The following is a 6000-nucleotide window of genomic DNA, read 5'->3' as shown; positions in this document are numbered from 1 at the left end:
TCCAACGACTGACGCTGCAACGAGTGTCCAGCGACATTACCGATGGTCGACACATGGATTTTTATTAATCGAACGGTGCAGCGATTTCTGTGATTTCCGAGGGTAAATTCCCCGAAAATCTATAGCTTCCACGGCCACCGGAAAGCAGTGTACACAACCGTCGCTCACTGGGTTGATGATCTAGTAGTCGGATAATGTAAATTGAAGCATACCTGAATAGATATTATTATTATAAATCGAAGCATAATTTGTATCTTTGGTGTTGATTTGAAGTTTGATGGTTCAGTTGATAAATACGGGTAATCTCCGACCGGAATCAGAGATAGCGTGTCGGAATAAGTTGCCGGCGAAATTGGAGATTGAAGACCCCTTGGATGTAGAGCATGGACCTCTCAACAGGCGATCCAAGCTCTCACCTCCTCGTCAGCGGGTCTCAATTCCACTCTGATTATACCTTTGTTTCTATACTAGTTTAATTTTATGTTATGACTTTTCATTTTTTTTCTTTTTTCCGGTGGAGATCCAGCTCCTGTTCTAGCCATTTCAGTAGAACAAATTTAGGGTTTTTCAACTGTTCAGGCTTTTGGGTCTCCCTGATTTGGGCTTCTGTTTGTAATCGGTTTTTTAAGTGAGTTGATTTTATTTAATTCATGATGTTCGGTTATGCAACAGTGAAACTCTAGATGTGAGGGTTTTCGTAGGAATAGAAGGGGAACAGAAGAGAGAAACGATGGAGATGTAAAACCTACGTTTTGGGGTGGTATTTTTAGACCCTAGATCCAAATACCGCAAGTTAATGCAATTCCTCAAACCGTCTGCAATGGTTCCGTTGGAAGAGGAAGGTGAAGGACTCCGGTGCCGCTGGGGGAAGATCTCAGTCGTTCATCTCCTCTGCAATCGTTCAGCAAAAGGAGAGGCGAAAGGAGAGACAGGTCGAAGTTGACAAGCCGTCGGATTTTTTGGAATCCACGTGTCGATCATCGGCGAAATCGTTGGACGCTCGTTGGAGCGTCAGTCGTTGGAGACGAGCCGAATCCCGGACGAAATTGATTTTCAACGCTTTGGAGTGTCCCACACGGAATTTCGTTTTCTTATTTAATCATTGATGATGCTTCATTGTTTTCCTCCCGTCGTTGTTTAGTTTTGGTTGGGTAGATGATCAGAACTGAAAACAGAGTAAACAGAGTAGTCATTTTGGAGGAACCTTTGAAATCGTTGTTCTTAATTTCTTTTGAGGGAGAAGAGGATCTGTGATTGGTGAAGCAAGTAGCTCTAGTTTTGGTGAAATACCCATCAATGAAAAGATGATCTTTCACTGTTTTTGATGATACTCGAAAGATTTGAGCACTTGGGGTTGGCTGGGAGGTAAAAACCCATATAAATTTTAGACTTGGTGGTACCAAAATCTGGAGGAAAAAAAAAAACTCTTTTTTTAACGGATTTCTTAGCTGGAATCGACAGTGCTGAAAGTTTGATAGAGCCTAAAGGGAACCCTCAACGAAATCTATCTTTTTTATTCTTTAGAAGGTTACAATCCATAGTTCATTTCTGATATTTGGGGTTTGGTTTTGCTATAGAAGATGGTTGCAAGTGTTGATTCAGTAGCAATTAAATTATATTCAAATGGGTCTGTTCAGAACTCTAATGGTGTGGAAGAGAAGCTTAATGAGCTTCGTCGCCTTTTGGGCAAAGCTGAAGGTGACCTGCTAAAGATTGTGGGCGTTGGAGCAGGTGCTTGGGGTAGTGTATTTGCAGCCATGCTTCAAGACAGTTATGGTCATCTTAGAGAGAAGGTTCAAATCAGAATATGGAGAAGGCCTGGCAGGTCAGTTGATAGAGCCACTGCAGAACACCTCTTTGAAGTGATAAATTCAAGGGAGGATGTACTAAGGCGTCTGATCAGGCGTTGTGGATACTTAAAATATGTTGAAGCAAGATTAGGTGATCGAACATTGTATGCAGATGAGATTTTGAGAGATGGGTTCTGCTTGAACATGATTGAGACACCTGTGTGTCCTTTGAAAGTTGTGACCAACTTACAGGAGGCTGTGTGGGATGCTGATATTGTGATAAATGGGTTGCCATCAACTGAAACCCATGAGCTGTTTGAAGAGATCAGTGGGTATTGGAAGGAAAGAATCACTGTTCCCATCATCATTTCTCTGTCTAAGGGTATAGAAGCTGCATTGGAGTCTGTCCCGCACATAGTAACACCCACACAGATGATTTTTCGGGCAAGTAAGACTTCTATTTTTCTTAATTTCATCATTTTTGTTCTTTGATTTCAATGAATGATCTGTTTAGACATGTTTTATAGCTTACATTTTAAGGTCCTTTGTTGAATTCACCAGTGGATTTGCTTCTGTTGCTCTGTGGGAGCAACTAAGTGCTTCTTATGGTGCCTGATTTTGTGAACACCCCTTGTTTAAGTCTAGTGATAATCTGAGCCTGAAGACTGCTATATCTGTGTCTATCTTATTATAAATTAGAAGACACACTGACCCCCAAAAAAAAGAAAAAAGAAAGCTTTGAATCAGAATTGATAAAAATGATTCCATGGCGCTCTCTTCGGAGGCATTTCTTTGATTGAGTGGTGAGTTAATGAAATCTCAGTCCTCTCTTGGACAAATGGAATTGGTAATATTAGAGACTTCTTCCATTCACCATGGGGCTTCCTACTCACTGCATGCAAAGTCGATATAAGTGAGCTTATGCTTCTCCAATTCTAATCACAGAAATGCTATGGTGGTCATAGGCCATGGGGTACCCCAGGTGTGAGAATGCAGTAAGATTCATTGAAGTAATGATAATAATCAATAGTTCTGTTAATTTATTTCCTCTTAACCTGATTTCATAGGCTTATAGTAGTAGAGATTTATGATTCCATATCTAGAAAAATGTGACTAGTATTATCTAATCTACATCTTGACACATTAAGCACTTAACTTAGATGTGATATGTAGTTGTCATTCCTTGAGAAATCTTAAGATTTTGACATCCGCCATTGTTAATTTTTATCATTTTTATCCCTCTGCATAGGGAAATTTATTTGCTACAAATTATTTTCTTTGTATGTTGATTCTGTAAATCTTGTCCCTCTTGTGTGTCCTTTAACTTCAATTTCCTTCTAACTGAAGAACAAATGTGTGCCCTGCAGCAGGAGTGCCCATGGAGAATATACTTTACCTTGGAGGACCAAATATTGCATCAGAGATCTACAAGAAGGAATATGCTAATGGTCGAATATGTGGATCTGAAAAGTGGAGGAAACAACTGGCTAAGTTTCTGAGGCAACTTCATTTCATTGTCTGGGATAACAGTGACCTTGTAACTCATGAAGTTATGGGGGGCTTAAAGAATGTATATGCTATTGGAGCTGGTAAGGTTTCAGTCTCTAATTATTCTTGACGGGACTTATCTAAATAATGAACCAAAACCTTGTGGATCAAACATGGTTCCTGTTCCTATCTGTCAATAGAAAAATGGGTTTGTTATTTCTAGAATCATTAAGAACAATTATATGTTTCAGAATTAACTTTATAGGATCACCTTCTTGAATTGGTTGAACAGGAATGGTTGCTGCTCTAACCAATGAGAGTGCTACCAGCAAATCAGTATATTTTGCACATTGTACGTCAGAGATGATATTCATTACTCATTTGTTAGCGGAAGAGCCTGAGAAGCTTGCAGGGCCTTTGCTTGCTGACACTTATGTAACCTGTTGAAAGGTCGTAATGCATGGTATGGCCAAATGTTAGCCAAGGGAGAATTAAGCCTAGATATGGGTGATAGCATCACAGGCAAGGGAATGATTCAGGTATGGATCCTGGTCCTAGTTCTTTCTTGAGTGCATCTATTCACATGGTATGATGTGTTAGTCTTGTACAGGTCGACTCTTAAAAAAGTTTAGAGGGCAGACCTAGTGCATGAGGCTCCCACCACTGTGGAGTTTGGGGAGGGTCATAATGTACATAGCCTTACCCTCTGCTTCACGGAGAGGCTGTTTCCCAACTTGAACTCGTGACCACTAGGTCACAATTTTGACATTATAAAAGGGTCAATGCTAGTCCATAAAAAAATAATGAAAAAGGAATGGAGCCTTTTAGCTGATGCTATCATATGTACGTATCCAGTATAGACATTTTGGGTGGTTGATATTATTTTTCCCCTAAAAAAATTCTTCCCTATTTAGGTTTAATATATGAAGTCATGATTACCAATCTGCAAGTGGCCCAGAATTCTTGATCAGTTGTCTTTTGTTTCAGTAGCTTCTAAATTTATATGTATTACAAAACTTTCATTTGGGTATGTATAAATAGCAACTGCCAACAAGATGGTCCATCCTACTTGTTGCATTAGCATGGAAAACTAGAGATATAAAATCTCTATTGCACAACCATGTCACTTCATTGTGATTTACCTGTATGAGTCATCTTGGATCCTACATTATTTACCAAATGGAGTTAGGAAGTTATACCAACCTGGCTAGTTGTGCCCACATTAAGAGATGGATATCATTGGACTTTAACAAATTCAAACTTTTTCCACACATGCTTAGTTTTTCTCTTGTGCACATGACCCCCCCCCCTTTTTTTCCTTCTTTGTTTTTCTTATTTACAACTGAATCTAGAGTGCTTACTCTGCCTTGTATTGCTCAGGGAGTATCTGCTGTGGGCTCCAAGGTGCTGGGATTTGACGATGGCTCCTCCTCCCTCAGAGAAGTCGAAGTAGAAGAAAAAGAACGGTGGTGCCTCTCGACGATTGCCTGCATTAATGGAAGCCATTGTAATCCTTGCATGGTGTCGAAATCTAGGATGTGGATGCATTCTTGGCCTTCTGTAGCTTCTAAGATGGCTTGATTGGCGGTGAGGTGGCTGAACCTTATGAAGGGAGTGATTTGGTTGAGGTAGAGATATTATGATTCCACCGCCTCCCAGTTGAACTCCAATTCCATGTCCAAGTCTTGAGCAACAACACCACCACCACCACCACCACCACCATCGCCGCCGTGCACCCAAGAACCACCGCTACCTCCGGTTCTCATTTGATGATGATGGTGAGGAGTTGGGGCAGCGGTGGTGACTGAAATGGAGGCAGCAGTGGTGGTGGCCGTTGTTGGCAGCATCAGCAAATTGTGGCTTAAGGGGTGCCGACTTAGGCGGAAAGAAAGGGCCCTGGCGAACTGATGCACCGATCTCTCAGTGGAATCGCCATAAGGGGAAGCATTGGAGGAGATGATGGAGACTAGGCATTGAGCGGCGATCCAATCAGATTGAGATACTAGCTCTGCGTCGTGGATCAACAGTTGCCACGTGTTCTGGTTCGATGGACCAGAGGGTAAGTGGCTGTGTGATGCTAAAGGAATCTGATTCTGGTTGTTGTGATCTGCGGGTTGCCGTTCGTTGCCGAAGCCGCTACAGCTGCTCTGAACAATCGCCGGTGGTCCAACAATTACAATTTGGGAGAAAGGTGAATTAAGTCTTAGAATGGGGTCCAACAATTACGATTTGGGTGAAAGAAATATTAACTTATTGCAAGGGTATTTTTGGCACTTCGTATTTCATAACGGTATTTTAGTATTTAAAATAAAATATAGTTGTTGACATCAACAAATATGGTATATTCCTTAACAGTGACTGACGGTAGGGGATCTAAGGATAATTTGGTGAAACAGAGGGGGTGGTCTTATAATTGTGGCATTCTCCAGGGGGTGGCGAGGTAAATTTCCCTTAAAATAAATAAGGTTTATCAAATATCATTCCCACAGGAAATGTTTCCAGAAACAAGGTTTACCAAACACCTTCAAATTCGTTTCTATTCTCAGAAACGGGAATTTATATTTCTGTCATTTCTTAAAAAAGAAACAGTAGAAACGCTATCAAATGGTGCCTGATCGTTACCAAAAAACAGAAAACATTTAAGATGGGTAGTGGCAATATTGCCTTGTATGTGCTTGTAATTAGAGATTGGTATATAAATAGAATTAGAATTTCTTAATCT

The 6000-nt window shown here is 40.7% G+C and overlaps 1 pseudogene; it reads left to right on the top strand.

The window, feature by feature from the left end:
- LOC122086471 lies at positions 1-5609 on the top strand (annotated as a pseudogene).
- The last annotated feature ends 391 nt before the right edge of the window (positions 5610-6000 follow it).

This window comes from Macadamia integrifolia, chromosome 8, assembly GCF_013358625.1.
Source record: "Macadamia integrifolia cultivar HAES 741 chromosome 8, SCU_Mint_v3, whole genome shotgun sequence".
Classification (NCBI taxonomy): domain Eukaryota; kingdom Viridiplantae; phylum Streptophyta; class Magnoliopsida; order Proteales; family Proteaceae; genus Macadamia; species Macadamia integrifolia.
The sequence above is the reverse complement of the archived record's forward strand: the minus strand, read 5'-3'. Positions and strand labels throughout refer to the sequence as shown.